General features: G+C 35.0%; 1 long non-coding RNA gene across 4 annotated transcripts in view; it reads right to left on the bottom strand.

Moving 5' to 3' along the window:
- Positions 1 to 4,978: 4,978 nt before the first annotated feature.
- LOC109398151 (uncharacterized) overlaps positions 4,979 to 17,055 on the bottom strand; it is a 65,046-nt gene continuing 52,969 nt past the window's right edge. For all 4 annotated transcript variants that reach the window (XR_009997754.1, XR_009997753.1, XR_009997752.1 and 1 more), the window contains 2 exons: positions 5,059 to 5,187; positions 4,979 to 5,000 (listed from right to left, as the gene is read on the bottom strand). This is a non-coding gene — a long non-coding RNA (uncharacterized LOC109398151). The remainder of the gene's footprint in view (positions 5,001 to 5,058; positions 5,188 to 17,055) is intronic.

A 17,055-nucleotide genomic window follows, 5' to 3' on the forward strand; every position in this document is an offset into this window, starting at 1 on the left:
GGTACTTTTCAACATTTACAGGCGATTGCGAATTTGTTAGGCAAACCTCAATAAATTCTGCAAGACAGTAAGCTCATTCATATGGGAATGAAGCAAAATAGTTTAATTCACTGAGCTAATATTTAACGCTGCAATAGTTTGAAAGATTTAAGAATTCAAAATCCTAGCAATAAAAGCATGGCGACTCAGTTTTCCGAAATAGGTAAACCATTAAATAGGAGATTGCTGTGGAAAAAGTACAAGTTAGTTTCGTCAAGGGTAATTTAACAAACGAGTAGTTAGTAGCGGCGCAGCCGAAATTTTTATTTGCTTTGAGGCATTTCTAACTGAAAATTTGTATTGAAGTGATAAACACAGAAATTCCCTGATTGTCACCAGAATTCCCTGAGAATTCCAGGATTTTTCCAGGTCGAGTAAAATTCCCTGATAATTCCAGGTTTTCCAGGTTTTTCCAGGTAGTAGACACCCTGAGTAATGCGATTTTTTTGCTGGTTCACCAGTAATTTTGTCCGCGCTCGATTCCGGCCGGATTTTTTGTTTTTTTTTTTCTTTTCGACGAAAAAACAAAGTTCAATAATGAATATTAAACCCACCAAATTTAGCTCCAAAGCAGCGCTACAATGCTAGGAATGTCCATCGTGGACGTGGCGCATTACATTTGATGCTGCCGAGTACCTTTTTGGGTGGAATTTTCATTGATTCCTGTTAGCTCGCGTTGATGTGAGGAGACGTGCAAAAGTATTTTTGGAAAATTGTAAGTGTTTGACAAGTGTTTAACTGATTATCCAGCAATTTAAGTGTTTGCTGATTTTTCAGTTACCATTACTGATTGTTAAGTAAAATTTAATTTGCTGATGTGGTTCCAGCAATACGTTTTGCTGGATGAGAAATTCAAAATTTGGTGTGTACACACTATTTTTATTTCGCTGGAAACCAGCAAAATTTTGCTGGTTTTTGACATGCTGTAAAATCAGCATTCCATCCAGCAAAATATGTTTTGCTGGATTTTCAGTATCGTTTATTGACAGCTTGTTTTGCTGGTTGACCAGCAATTTTATCCGCGCTCGACTCCAGCTGATTTTTTTGTTTTTTTTTCTGAAAATGTTTACAAATTTTCCAGTTTCATAAATAATTGGTATCTTTGGTATTGAGTGGTGCGCTGGAAATGATACACGGCGCGTCCTTTATAATGTTTCCAAACGCGCATTTGCACGAAATTCCACGCGGCAAATCCTTCTGGAAAGGAACGGCCGCACTTCGCCGCAATGTTATCTCCCATAAGAATGAAGTAAACGGGATGCAAAAAACGCGGCTGTTCCTTTCCTCGGGGATTTGCCGCGTGTACTTTTGGGCAAATGCGCCAATACTTTACGGCTAGCAAACAATACTCAAAGGCTTGGAATATCCATAACAGATGCGGTGCTTACATTCTGTGCAGCAAGAGGTTTTTTTGTTGGGATACCTATGAATGCTTGGTGATTTAGTAAATGTTAAGAAGATGAGTGTGCAACATAATTCCCGGGGAAACTTTAAGTGTTTGACACATGGATTGCTGGTAACCAGCAATTGAAATCATTGCTGATTCATCAGTTACCATTACTGATGTTTCAGTAAACTAAAATTTGCTGGTTGCATCTCAGTAATTCATATTGCTGGATGAGAAATCGAAAATTTAGTGTGTACCACTGGGTTAATTTTTTTGCCGCTCTCAGACGAGAACTACTCACTCACCACTTTCGCTGTTTAACGCAAATTTGAGTTATTCCACGGAAGACCGGGATTGCGTCAAAACAACTTAATTTTGGGTAGATTTGTAGTTCAGTGTAGGTGGCAGTAGTGAGCAAACGTCAAACAGAAGCAGAAACGACGCCAGAACAACGAGTGATCAATCGACCTATTACCGAAAATTTGAATCAACCGTTAAAAAGGTGATCGATGGGAAGCGAGCGGAGTGTGACGTCTGTTTCTCTGTGCCATAACCATGGGTCCCAAGTACTTTGGATGTAATTTATTCAACTGATAAAGAATATATGACAAAGTGTATCTCGATGATTTTCTTACCCATGTATTAAGAGCAACATTAACGGCGGCTACTATTCGAGCAACCCGCGCAGCGCTACCATTTTGACTTAACCACCCTTTTCCATACCGGTAGCAATCAAATTAGTCATCCTGATTCGTATCGGGAGGGCTGTCATATTCCCATAGAATTATTAGCATCGCAACTGTCCCGCTACTATATTTGGTCACCCACCCATAGCGCTACTATTTTGCGAGCGCATCCAGCAGCGACCGGCAAAGTTTGATGCAATGATGGAGGGCTGCCAAACGGGGTATAGAAGCGCACCGTTAAAGGTGCTCTAATAGATTGGCAGTTAACAAGAGATACAATATTCCAGAATATGTAAGCTATTGTTTAAACATTCCATGCAAGATTCTAGGAGATTCTGGCTGGCATTTCTGGTAGGGTATCGCGCTACTTGGGCGGTGGTTTTCTTCGTCTGTTATTTTCGTCTGTTTTCCACTGTAACTCGGTCAATTTTGAACCGATTGACTTGAAATTTTGTACACGGGTAGATACTATACCTATCTCACCGCATTCCAAGAATTGTGTCAATTGGTTCAAGATTGACTGAGTTATAGTGGAAAACAGACGAATATAGAAGCCACCGCCCAAGTAGCGCGATTCCCTAGTTGTGAATATTGCGCAACTCACTATAACAATCCGTTTCCGCCATTCTTAGCAAACTGCAGTAGAATCACTTGGCATGATACGGGACCTCGCAATACAGGCGACTGGCCCCGCCAAAGCTCCACTCCTCAATGAGGCAGCAACACACTCGCTGTCTCGTCATGATGATTGCTGTCACCGATGCTTACTGGGGGGAGGACACGCAAGGGGAATATCACTAATCATTCTTCACACCCCACAGTAGTTGAGCCCATGGTCGATGATTCTATTATGGAAGGCAATCAACTTGATGCCAAATCTACAATATTTTTTAGAATGACCAAAAATAACAATTATACATACGAATAATACAACAATAATTTTAATAAGTGTAAAAAGGGTTCTGTCCACCATAGGTGGATTAATTCAGGTTTTTATTATTATATTCGTTTGTTATCTTGCATGAGCTTTTGACCAGTCCATGGGAAATTATTGTTCAATCAATAATGCTGACCTCATACTAGCAGGTTATTGTTTTCAATAAAATTATAAATAACAAATTACAAATAAACAGGAATTCTATGAAAACTAACAATATGTTAAATGAAGGCTTTGAATTTATGTATTGGGGAGAAAATGCAAGAACTGGACAGCCAAAATAACTAGCTCATTCCAAAACTGAGTAGCATAGTAGATATATTATTTTTGTCCTTTTTTCATTTTTATTTTCATTTTCATTTTGCAGCATTTGGTGGGGCAATGAGAGCGCAAGTCAGTCCAAAGCCGATGATAAGGGTGGGTAATGGCTGAATAGTCTTTGCTGACCACAAAAACGCCATGGGATAGCAAAGGGTATTTTGGTGTGGGACTAGGGTGTTGGTACAGACTTGACAATATCAATGCTATTCAGATGCAAAATAATGTTAAGGCTCAATAGTGAATCGCATACCTTCCAAAACAAAAAAAAACAATAATCCACAAAATACCAAGCAAGTCAAAGAAAGAAAAAAGCGCCCGATTGTTTATTTTGTCAATTATAACAAACGAAAACTTCTACCCTCTCCGACTCGCCAGTCCGTATTATTTTTGTCCTTTTTACACCATAACCATGAATACCAAGTACTTAGGAGCTAATTTATTCGACTGATTAAAAGATATTAGACAAAGTGTACCTCGCTGATTTTCTTATCCATTTGTTAATCGATTCAAGATCTTTTGTCAGTTAACAAAAGATACAATATTCCAGAATATGTAAGCTATTTTTAAAAACTTCATACAAGATTCTAGAAGATGTCTGACATTTCTGGTAGTTTAGTCCATGGTCCATGATGCTATTTTGGAAACCAATCCACTAGATGCCAAATCCACAATATTTTCTAGAACTTTTGGTGCACCACACAGAATGAATATGTTAAATACAAATATTACAACAATAGTTTTAATAAGTGTAAGAAGGGTTCTGTTCACCATAGGTGGATAAAATCTTTTTTTTTTTTTTAACGATTCAAATATAGATGATCCATATATCAAACCTTCAAATACCATGAAAGGCCATACATCAATAATAAATCCATACAGTGCTCGTTTTTCTTCTAGCTATATTGTTAAACTATTCTCTTACCATTTGTTATGCAGTGAATTGCCTGAAAAACTGGATAATATATTGACCATATCCTTTACTGTACATATTGCGAAAAATTTGTTCGGGAAAATGAACCATTTTTTATGGTAACCTATCTTAACCGCCTATTGCACATACTGTAAATTGGCGGATTACCGTTTGTCAAACTGGTAAATCTGTATATTGAATGATTAGCTTACTGTTATCTCCGATAGTCTGAGAAATGGTTAAATAACTATTGCTAATAATTATCTACAGTATAAGAAACAATGCATTTACAGTTTGCGATTATGCGGGACATAAATTTGCTCTTGAGACAGACCAATAGAAAACATTTCCAAGTAACTGATGCTGCTGTAGTTAGATCGCCCTTCAAAAATAAATTATGACACTAGCCAGGAGAAATGTGTGATATTAGAGTTCGCACGTTTATCGAAAAACCTTAAGGTAGTCGGAATCTGTTTTAGCTGAAGAAAAAACCGTATCGTTAACTATTCAATTTTTAACAGGTTGTATTATTGAGAATTTTGTTTAAATCAATGCAAACCCTTTGGATTTTAATTTTAGACTGATAAATTTTTCGCTTTGCTGTAGTTTTCTTTCCTGCAATACATTGTAACGCTCCACGGCGAAATCCATTTCCCTCGACATAACCACTACCTTAGTTGCAATTTCCCGCTGTTGGAGAAGCCTTTTGGTTTGGTTCGCCTGGATCAAGGATTTTTATTATTGATATCTGAATAATTTGAACAGGGTGGCCACTCACAATTTCACGGTAACAAAAAAAATGTTTGCGTTTTCGGAACGAAGAAAGGGGTCCTCGGCAAAATCCGGGGCAGATCTAGACCACATGTCGGCAAGTCCTTCTGTGTGCTAGCTGATAAAGCTGAAAGAGCTGATAAAGGAGATCAAATCGCAGTGCACGTGGTATCAGTTCTTAATACTTTCGGAATAGTTGTGGTGTCGTGGAATAGTGACTACCCAGCCCGCCTTCTGAGGTCAAAGGGAATGGTGGGTCGGGGATGTAACCCTGCCTCCTTCGTTGACAGTTTGTGGTGGTCTCCAACCCCACACTACCTGAGCCTACCGCAGTTTATTACCCAATTACTCAAAGAAAAAAAAACCGACGCCACGACAGCAACAATATCTCCGCACGGCCACTTGTTCGATAGAAAGATAGAGTTCGCTACGGTACGGTATCCGAGCCAGAAACTTACTTAAAGTTTCGGCCGATCCGCCATCAGTCGATTGTTAATATTTGCTTTACATCGTCCGCTGGGCCGAGTCTCATATAGGGCGTTAGGAGGCAAGATGCACCCTAGTGGCCATCTTATATGAAAAACAAAAATTTTGAAAAATGGCAAGTCTTACCTCCTTAAGGCGAAACTGGAAGCATTTCCTCATTTTTTTGGTTTTTGATTTTTAATTGAATAACGAAGCAATATTTTCAAAATCGGTTTTCGTGCACATGTAGAGCATGGATCAAGGTATCTTCTGATTTTTTTTTTGTGAGGGAAAAAGTTTTCCATTTTTGCAGAAACCATTTTTTTGTGAAATTTTATTCAAAAATGGTTTCTGCAAAAACGAAAAACATTTTCCACCACGAAAAAAAAAAAATCAGGAGATACCTTGATCCATGCTCTACATGTGCACGAAAACCGATTTTGAAAATATTGCTTCGTTATTTTATAAAAAATCAAAAACCAAAAAGTGAGGAAATGGATCCAGTTTTGCCTTAATCAGTTGTTTTGGACTCCCAGATGCTACGTTCAAAATTTGAGCAAAATCGATAAAGCCTAAGACGGCGCACAACACGCTTAAAGTTTGTATGGGAAATCTTGCTGCCGGCTTAGAATAGCACTACGGACCCCCTGTTCCGGGGGTAATGGCTCATTTACATATGTGATAATGTTGTGTTTTCGAATAGTCGCACAGAGTAAGAACGCGTGTTGATCACAGCAACGATAACAAATGAATGCCAGTTTATTACTATGTATCATGGTATCAATGACATATGAGCATAATGGACTGGTAAAGGAAAACAAGGGTTTTGAATACAAGGTAGAATATTATAACATTTCTTCCTCCCTTTTATATCCTACAAAAGAAGAATATTAAAGATGTTGACAAGTCCAAAGCTTATGCAGTCTCTCCTCTGTGGTCCAATGACCACCCGTGTTTATACTACCTTAGGTAGACATAATGAAACATACCTAGACATTTAGGTTCTGTAATGAATAGTATTTTATGTAGGTAGATATCCTATGCACACAATCATTAGGTAGACACTACAGTCCTTTCCCCTTTAGAAAACTTCAAAAAATAACATTCATCACCAAAATAATGATAGCACAAATAAACTGACTTTCAAAGACCATATCTGCTCGCTAACAAAACTACAAAAACAAAAAAACGATTTTGCTATCCCAATATCAGCAACTTTACCAAAAAGTACAAATAACACAAATCCATTCACCAAAACATAACATATGACAATTCCGCCACAAAAGAACAATTTCGTTCACCACAAAAAAATAACATTTCGTTATTACCAAAACAAAAAGACAATTTTGTCAATGCACCATCGGCCAAAAAGAACATTCTGTTCACAACATAATGGCAATTCTACCAGAACAATTCCGTTCTCCACAAAAATAACAATTTGTTATTACAACATCCTGAAAACCACACGCAGAAAAAAGCATGGTAAAATCAAAAATATTTCAGGTAAACTCAAATAAATTGTCAATTTGTTCTGGCAACAAAAATAAAACTGTTTGGAGCAAATCGAACGTCACATTTGAAACAAATTCAATCCATTTTTGAAACAAACATGTATCTTCTGACTGGTTATGTTAGAAACAACTTTTGGTGAAACTTGCCTTTTTTGCAAGAGGAAATCTTGTTGGGTGATGCAGCTGGAACTTGAGAGTTTTGTTTATGTTCTCGACGGCGGAACGGGGGGCTCTTCAATGGGAATTGTAGAAATCAATATGTAATTGAGTTTGTTTTAAAAATTAATATTTTAGTTTTAAATATTTTATCAGTTTACCGAATAAACATGAATATTTTTGTTTCAAACGAACGAAATTTGTCTCCGTGCAAAAGGAAATAATTTCGGAATAACTCAAAAGAAATTACACGTTCCTTGATCCTCGTCGCCACTTTTATATCCTACAGAAGAAGAATATTAAAGATGTTGACAAGTCCAAAGCTTATGCAGTCTCTCCTCTGTGGTCCAATGACCACCCGTATTTATACTACCTTAGGTAGACATAATGAAACATACCTAGACATTTAGGTACTGTAATGAATAGTATTTTATGTAGGTAGATATCCTATGCACACAATCATTAGGTAGACACTACACTCCCTAACAATGATTGCTTGATATATTGAGAGTTAGTATTGTCAGTAAACACAAATTCAGAGATCGAGTCTATTCGGTGCTTTCCTAACTCTGTTAGACCTTCTGAGGTACGTATCTCCAGTCCCCGAGGCATTCGTTGGTTGAATACAGTGTGCTTGTGTCGCTCTTTGACTTTGACTTGGATAATGATTGCGAGCGAAGCCGATCAAAAAGCAAATATTTTCTTTAAGTTGGAAAAACTACTTTGGCAAATCTATTTCAACTTCCAGACGCTCAAGTGATTCTATCTATTTCATTAATTTTTCTGAAACATTTTTTGGCGTATCTAGTAAAATTTGCACCAGTGTAAAAATGCACCAGTGAAAATAAAGTGAATGAAAATGGATGAAAGTGATAGCGTGGGTTGAAAAAGAAGGAAGAAAGAGACGCGGTTGAAAATGAGTGGGATTTGTGGTAGTGGTAACGCGTCGGTCGATGAGCAAGTGTGAGTGTGCAACCGTAATGAATCGATCTGGTGATTTAGAAAATTTGTATTTAACGAAGACACGTGTATGAATGGCGGAAAAAAATGCGTGCAATAATGGGTGATGTGTAAGTATGGGCGCGAAGATCGACTCTAGCAGCCTAGCAGTGTGAATGATCGTCTGCCGGACGCCTGACATGAAATGCGCTGCGCATGCATGCATGCTTCTGTCGCCCCCGTTACTAAGGTATGTACGTAAAATTTCCATTTCACAAAAATGTTGCTGCTGAACAGGTAAATTCCTAATTCGTTCAGAAAATTACGATGTATTTCGTCAATTGAAAATAGCAAAAGTTTTGTGCTCTGGTGTGGTTGAACATGAGCTGATCAGCATATACCTTCTAAGGTTCATGCATTCTAATATGAAAATATCAGGCCCCTGGCATCAATGAAATATATCGTAGCCAACATCTAACTGCCTTATACTCATATTCGTGCAAATTGAAATGAGCGTGTAATCAACAAACGCAGCTTTTGTTTGATGTTGTGAGCCACACACGAAATCACATTTACAATGCGTGTTTGTTGGGTTGCTTTATTCAACTAATCGCATGCTCCTCTTACCGTACATTAATATTAAAGCGAGTTTGAAGTGTTTTGTGATCATAACAGGTGGAAAAAATTATTCCAAAAACTGATCAACAAACCAAAAAAAACGTTAAAAAAAAAATTGTTGATGTTTTCGCATTTGACAGTGGGCGCTATTTATTAGCGCCCAGGACATCCTGTCTACCATGATTCCAATGCATTGATATACACTCAGAAAAAAAACTATACTAAATAGTATACATCCCACACTATTTCACTATTCGCCTGGTTGACCCCAAGCTAAGTTTAAATGCAGATCATACTGGCTCAGTATAACTTTGACTTATACGTAATCCAGTATAAGATTGATATACCTAGGCTAGTTTAACTCTGAATTAATGTTATTTTGCGTAGAAATTGTTCTTGTTTTTATTTTTGTAATGACCTTACCAAAATAAAACAAAATTAAAGATTACGACCAATAATTTATTCATTCGTATTTAAAACAACACAGATGCTTGGAGATGGCCAACAGCACAAATTCAAATCGATCTTACTGGTTCATCACTATCATCCAGTCGTGCTCCGAGATTCTGAGCGCTTGACGGGCGAACAGTACCAAAAGTCGGTGGAAATAGTACTAACGCGGTTCCAAAAATCTTCCACTGTCCAGATTGTCACCACTTGAGCACGATCCGCCGGTTTTCATCAATGAAAATCTGACACCATCCGCGAGGAAGCTGAAGTCCAAAGCCGTAGAACTGAAGCGGCAGGATATGCTCTCCAGCGTTTATTGCCGTGGGGGAATGGTACATGTCAGACTTCCCAACTCGGATCAGGACCATGTCATCAAGTCAGAGGAGGACTTGCTTTGCATCGGTCAACGCAATTGAACCTTTCCTTCACAGTTTCTCTTTTTATCCTTTCCTTCCTTCCTTAATATCCCATGATTCCATCCTGAAAGTCATGCTGGTGCCTGTTGCTGTTCTGCTGAACGTCGCTGTTGCTGTTGTTGCTGATTGGGTTGCTGTTGTTTCATCATAAGCGCCAGTCACACGATGCATATATTGATCAATAGTTGACCGTTTTATGGAAACATTGAATGTATATTATTGTTCGAAAATAGATTGATATGAATCATTCAACTTTTCCCCTATCTTCTGTTTGATCAACCACGCAGCAATATTTCCCCTCCATAGCGCATTTTACTTCAATTTTATCTACAATATTTCCCCACCTTCAAAATTGTTACATCAATCCTCTCGAAGTTTGCTCAAACCATGGGTCAAATTATTCCATGGATCAAATGATTGGTTCAATATTTCCCCTCCAGATCAACCTTTCAATGCAGCAGCGCGTGAACGAGAGCATCATTATTGCAGAACATTCTGCCGTGTTGCCATTTTTTTTTAAATCACACATCACATCACACATATATATAATAGCCCTGTTTGTCTGTCCGGTGACTAGTCAAGCAGACGCAGCACGCGGGGGAATTCTCACAAAAAAAAAAATTGGCATTTCAATTCCTTGCACAGAACAAAATCAGCGATAACCTTAGACAACCAGACACAGCATTTGATGAAAAAAATCACAGACAACAGACGTTGAAAATTTAGATTTTTTTTATATTTGACACTTCAATTCGTTTCTACTATCAGATGCAGAAAATAAAATCAGTGACATTCTTAGATAACCAGACACAGCATTTGATGAAAAAAAAATCACAGACAACAGCCGTTGAATTTTTTTTGCAGATGCAGAAAACAAAATCAGTGACAACCTTAGACAACTAGACACAGCATTTTATGCAAAAAATCACAGACAACAAACGTTGAAAATTTTGATTTATTTTTAATATTTGACACTTCAATTCTTCTTTACTATCAGATGCAGAAAACAAAACCAGTGATAACCTTAGATAACCAGACACAGCATTTGATGAAAAAAATCACAGACGTTGAAAAAAATGATTCTTTTATCGCAGAAAAAAATCTGTCACTCTTAGGCAACCGAATGCAGCAGTTACTGGAAATAAAAACCAGTGACAACCTTAAACAACCAGACACAGCATTTTATGAAAAAAATCACAGACAACAGACGTTGAAAATTTTGATTTTTTAGAATGTAGAAAAAAATGTGTCACTCTAGGACAACCGAATGCAGCAGTTGCTGGAAATAACACAGATAGCCTGTTTGTCTGTCTGGTGACTTCACCGAAGTTTTTCAGATGTAAATATAAGCTGCATTGAATTCACCAAATAAAAACACCTTTCAGTAGTAATTTTGTGATTTTCCCATGGGCTGTCCAAAAACTTTTCGTAAAAAAAACATATGTACAATACACTCCTGATCAAAAGTTTAGGGTCACCCTCTCAAAAACATATCTCCGCCAATTTGTGCCCGATTTCAAAACCATAGGTCTCATTCAAAAGATAATAAGTCAAAGTAACTTTGAACATGACTCAGGTGAAACATTCACAAAAATGTTTGAATGTAAACTTAACCCAAAGTTGCCAAATGTTCTAATAAATAAACATGAACTTACGGCAGTGTCGCTGGAAAATGGGTCCACAAAATTTTATGATGAGAGCGGTACATAATATAACCTATTTTCTATTAGCTTTCAACTGCTTTTTGCCAAACTTGGCTAAAAAATCCAGAAAAAAAGTTATTAAATAAATTACCTCTTGATGCTATTGACCAAAAGTTTGGGGTCACCACTCCTCAATATGATGTATCAGCCAAAAGTTTGGAGTCGTAAAACAAGTGATTTGGTGATATCTTCGTTATCTTTAGTTCAATTTCAATTTGTTTTGGATCATTTCAAAGAAAATTAACTAAATTAACGTATTCAACGATTTTTATATATAAAAATGTTATGTGAAGTTAACACATTTCACCACATTGCAAAAAATAAGGCAATTTTACGTTATGTTTTAGAATCTAAATTTTAAAAAAAATATGTGTGGTTCAATGTCTATGTAGTAAGTACCATTTGTTATGTTTCAAATAAGCCAAGCAGAATTAAAAATGAATGAAAGATGGCAAAGATATCAACAAATCACTTTTTTATGTTTTACGAAAGTGATCGCAAACTTTTGGCCGATACATCATTTTGAGGGGTGACCACAAACTTTTGGTCAATGTCAACAAGATTTAATTTACTTAAAACTTTTTTTCAAGATTTTTTAGTTAAGTTCGGTAAAAAGCGATTGAAAGCTGATAGAAAATAGGTTATATTACCGCTCTCATCATAAAATTATGTCGACCCAATTTCCAGCGACGCTGCCATAAGTTTTTATTCATTTTTTTTAGAAAACTTAAGTTTACATACAAACATTTTTGTTTTTTTTTTCATTTAAATCCAAAGTTTCTTTGACATATTGTGCGTTTAGCACTAAATTGATTTCCGAAAAAACTTCATTGACTTCCGCTGCCTTTCCTATGCGTTAAACATAACGTCGGAAGTAGTGCGCTGTATAGAAAATCAGATTTACTGTACAGCGCACTACTTCCGACGATATGTTTAACGCATAGGAAAGGCAGCGGAAGTCAATGAAGTTTTTTCGGAAATCAATTTAGTGCTAAACGCACAATATTATCTTTTGAATGCCCAGTACGGAGGGTTAGCCTAACATTAGCCTAATGTGAGACTAACTGGCCAGCATGTTAGGCTAACTTTTTGTCTCACTTTTGGCTAATGTTAGTCTAAAATTAGACAGATATGACACACTTTTGTTAGACATGTTGCAAATTCGAAACATGTTTGTTAGTCTAACATTAGACTAACGTTAGACATGTTTTACTATGGGCTGTTAGACAAATGTTAGGCATGAATTTTATGCTGCTTTTTTTCATTCCAGCTGTCATCCGAGCAAGAAGTATGATTGTAGTAGTGAACTTTTGTCGACGTTCACTACTACAACCGTACTCTTGCCTCGAATGAAAGCTGGACGGAACAAATTCAATAAAAAAAATTCGGAGCCTGTTCAATTTCAATTTAAATTTTAACTTCAATTTTAATTTTAATTTTAACTTTGATTTAAACTTGAATTTAAATTTGAATTAAATAAAAATTAAATTTATGTTAAAATTAAATTAAAATTAAATTAAAATTAAATTAAAATTAAATTAAAATTAAATTAAAATTAAATTAAAATTAAATTAAAATTAAATTAAAATTAAATTAAAATTAAATTAAAATTAAATTAAAATTAAATTAAAATTAAATTAAAATTAAATTAAAATTAAATTAAAATTAAATTAAAATTAAATTAAAATTAAATTAAAATTAAATTAAAATTAAATTAAAATTAAATTAAAATTAAATTAAAATTAAATTAAAATTAAATTAAAATTAAATTAAAATTAAATTAAAATTAAATTAAAATTAAATTAAAATTAAATTAAAATTAAATTAAAATTAAATTAAAATTAAATTAAAATTAAATTAAAATTAAATTAAAATTAAATTAAAATTAAATTAAAATTAAATTAAAATTAAATTAAAATTAAATTAAAATTAAATTAAAATTAAATTAAAATTAAATTAAAATTAAATTAAAATTAAATTAAAATTAAAAAAAAAATAAATAAAATTAAATAAAATTAAATTAAAATTTAATTAAAATTAAATTTAAATTAAATTGAAATTAAATTTTAATTAAATTAAATTTTTATTCAAATTTTATTACAATTTTATTAAAATTTTATTAAAATTAAATTTATTAAAATTAAATTACAATCAAATTAATTTTATTAAAATTTTATTAGAATTTTATAAAAATTTTATTAGAATTTTATTAAAGTTTTATTAAATTTTCGATGAGCAACATATCTAACAAATGCCTAACAGTGTCGAACGCCTAACTTCCTCCGTGCTGGGTGAGATCTAGGATTTTGAAATCGGACGCAAATAGGCGGAGATATGATCCTAAAAAAATGACATGTATTTGAGAGAGTGACCCTAAACTTTTGATCGGGAGTGTTTGAATATGTAATAATGTTCAAGCTTAGAAGAAGAATTAATGTGAATAGAAAATTTATTTAAAAAAAATACAATTTGACAGAAATGCGGTGTATACATTATCTTCCGCATTATTGGCATTGGGATCGGTAGGACTGAAAACCAACCCCGCACCCACCGACGACGACGCATTGATTCAATAAAAGGCTTTGCTTTGCGAGCTGTGTACGTATGCACGGACACTTGTTTTTTTTTTCTCTTTATGCATTAACATCTCTCATACTGCCGGGAGATTTTCTCTCTGCTCGAACCTCGGCTAGATCCATCTCTCTGCAAAGGGGTAATGTCGAAGATATTGGATTGATACTTGATTTGATCCTCGTGATTCCATCAATAATCCTTGAGAAAGAAATAATTGATGGAATGGTGGAATAAAGGAAACAAGAAAGCGTTGCAAAATAAACATTTTCAAGCACAAGTAAGTTGCGTATCATAAATTTTCATTAGATTATTTAGAAATAATGTTTAATATTTAACATTGGTTTATGATGTTTTATATCACATCTTTAATTTATGCGCATATGCGATTTTCTAGAGCCTTCAGCATAAAATGCTAGAACGATATAGGGAAACTCAGTATATTTTCGACCGCTTTTTCTCTTCGTCATGGGGTGTTATCTAAAGCCTGATAAACTTAAAGTTGACGTCACATCTTTGCCAATCAAACTGTATACAAATAGGTTTCAAGGAATTTGGACGACAAAAAACACTTATGGCAAGGATAGAAAAACTGCCAAAAATACCCGCAGTCACTCTCAAATCATATAATTTAATTATCGTTTAGTAATCAATCTAGCTATAGAGAAACCTGTTTCAATAATAACGGATAAAGCAAACATTTTCAATAATGAGCGAAACAAACAAATCAATATGGCAGTCTTTGTTTTCCAAACCTATACTCCTTTACATATTCACTATGACATTAGCAAATATTAAATCTTGTTCGAACGTAACTGTTATACTTATTGTTTAAGCTCCATTTTGTATGAAATATTTTGGTTCAACGGTAGAAGTTCATAACTTGTGTTAGAAATTAAGACACATAAACCTTCTCAAGACATTAGAAAAAATAGCATGATGAATTAGTAAATACACAGACAAACAGACGTAACACTTCGAACATTTTCCGAATCAAATCATAGTCACGGAAACATGTTCGCCCAATGCTAAAAGGACTGAGTTTGGCCGACCATTAACTAGGTGGCGGTAGTGGGCAAACGTCAAACTCGAGCAAAAACGATGCGAGCGCCACGGGTGGTCAGTTGGCCAACTATCAAATTTTCAAATAGACCGTTAAATCGGTGTACGTTGCAAAACATCAGAGTGTTAGGTCTGTTTGTCTGTGGTAAATAGATCCACTATTTACCAATTCATCATATTTATCCGAAATATTGGGTCCACTAAATAAGAGTTTATGAATGCTTACAAAAAAATCGAATATGGCTTAGTAAATGACCAAAATTATCAAAATATTATTTTTTTCATAATAATTAATGGAACTGAATAAGCAAGCGAAGCATCGAAATTGGCACTTTCTCAATGATCAAGTCTTTATAATATTTACAATGCAAAAACGTGACACTTTATTTCTAGAAATTTGCTTTCAAAGCATTCCATAAAATTCAATTGAACTGGCCACCATGAACGCCGTGAGCCACGCGCTGAACGTTGGTGAATTGCTATCTCTTCCTCACTGATGGAATGGTCTTCGCTCAATCCGCTGACTCTTTTACCCTGCTGGATTGATCGAATGAAACAACTTGAGGGGAAAGTTTGACGGACTTGGATGATCTTGATGGATTGGATGATAGTGGTGGTTGGATCAATCTTTCGGAGGGGAAATATTGAGGATATGAACATCAACCTCAATCCTCGCTTTTGCAGGTTGATCAGTATTTATATCAAGATTCAACATTATCATCCATCTTCTCCGCAATAAAAATGCAAGCAATACATTTAGCAATATTTCCATCAAATTGTGTTTCTTGATGAAGTTGAAGGAAAGATTGAATCTCTTGGTTGAATCAACTTATTGATAGGTGTAAATGGCACTATAAATTTTAATTCGTATGTGCTGAAGGAATACTGGTTGATATTATGACTTTTACGTTAATTTGTTCTTTGTTGTATAAAATTAAAGATTGTTCGTACAGAACTGTAGGTTTCAATGAAAACGTTTAGTATTGTGTGTAGTTTTAAAATGCTCTCTCGACACCCCCTTTTAATCGTCGCTGTTGCAACTATTAAAGATAATGGCTAGTGCATCCAGTACCAATACCTCTTCAAATTTGAGTATTCCTGGTATTGTGATGAAATCTGCATTGGTTAATGGAAAGCTTTCTGCTTGCTGCATGAATGGTCAAAGTATGTGCGCCAGAAAAATGACAAAATTGAACGAACTGCGTAATATTGCAATGGTTTCGAGGGTAGATGTAATGTGTGTATGTGAGTCATGGCTTAATGAATCAGTTCCAAATGACGTGATATCAATTGAAAATTACATTATATTGAGGAATGATCGTGTTGGTAGATTAGGTGGTGGCGTTCTTGTTTATTTGAAGAAAGATTTAAAGTTCAAAATCATAGAAATGTCTGCTAGTGTATGTGACAGACCACAAACAGAATATATTCTATTAGAGATAAAACTCGGCGAAGAGAGAATTCTTCTAGGATTTTTCTATAATCCTCCACAGGTAGACTCTTGTACCGTTTTGAATGAAAAACTATCATGCATTAGTAATCAATATGATAACATTCTGTTGATGGGAGATTTCAATACTAATATGATGGAAATTGATGCAGATAGATGCAAGCGGTTCAAAAGGGCTTTAAACAGCTTATCATTAGAGTGTATTGGAAGTGAACCCACTCATTTTCACAGAACTGGTGCGTCTCAAATTGATCTAATGATAACGAACTGCCGTAGTAAAATATTGAAATTCAACCAAGTGAGTGTTCCCTTTTTGTCCAATCATGACTTGATTTTTGCATCGTACGATATGGATTACAGTTTTTCACCAAAGTCAGTCAGCTATCGCGATTACAATCAAATGGATCCAGGAAATGTAATAGCATTATATAATACGATTGGTTGGAACAACTTTTATGAAATGGATAACCCTGATTCATTAGTTGAGTTTCTTGCAATGCATGTCCAGAATTTGCATGATTCTTGTGTGCCATTAAAAACTTTTCACAAGCGAAGTAGATTTAATGCTTGGTTTGATTCAAACATTTCGAAAGAAATCATAAATCGGGATCTCGCGTTTCGTAAATGGAAAAGCAGTCAAGATGAGGGGGATCACGAATGTTA

Source organism: Aedes albopictus, chromosome 2, assembly GCF_035046485.1.
Source record: "Aedes albopictus strain Foshan chromosome 2, AalbF5, whole genome shotgun sequence".
Classification (NCBI taxonomy): Eukaryota; Metazoa; Arthropoda; class Insecta; order Diptera; family Culicidae; genus Aedes; species Aedes albopictus.